Source organism: Etheostoma spectabile, chromosome 16, assembly GCF_008692095.1.
Source record: "Etheostoma spectabile isolate EspeVRDwgs_2016 chromosome 16, UIUC_Espe_1.0, whole genome shotgun sequence".
In the NCBI taxonomy this organism is placed as follows: Eukaryota; Metazoa; Chordata; class Actinopteri; order Perciformes; family Percidae; genus Etheostoma; species Etheostoma spectabile.
In genome coordinates this window covers 15,439,384-15,439,818 of record NC_045748.1, presented here as the reverse complement: position 1 = coordinate 15,439,818, position 435 = coordinate 15,439,384, and the positions used below count along the sequence as shown (strand labels likewise).

General features: G+C 37.5%; 1 protein-coding gene across 6 annotated transcripts in view; it reads right to left on the bottom strand.

The window, feature by feature from the left end:
* nup54 (nucleoporin 54) overlaps window positions 1–435 on the bottom strand; it is a 12,830-nt gene that overhangs the window by 4,596 nt on the left and 7,799 nt on the right. The gene's annotated exons all lie outside the window — the stretch shown is intronic.

Genomic DNA, 435 nt, shown 5'->3' with positions numbered 1-435 from the left:
AGTGGCCAGCCCAATCCCCGGACCTCACTCCCATAGAAAACTTGTGAAATTACATCAAAATGCTGTTTCTGAGACAAAACCCAGTAATGCAGAGGAATTGTGGAATGTAGTTCAATGGTCCTGGGCTGGAACACCTGTTCACAGGTGCCAGAAGTTGGTCAACTCCATGCAACACAGATGTGAAGCAGTTCTCAGAAATAATGGTTATGCAACTAAATATTAATGCGGCGATTCAAAGTAAAGCAAACCCTTAAGACATTTTTCAGTTTATACAGTAAATGAATAAGTTTGCAAAGAAAAATGCAAATACTGCTATCTTTTTCAACAGCCTAATATTCCTTTTTCTTCACTTTCTTGAACACAAACTTGATCAATTTTTGTCATGTTTTGGTTTGAAATTGAATATGCACTGTTCCCAATGCATTGATATTATGG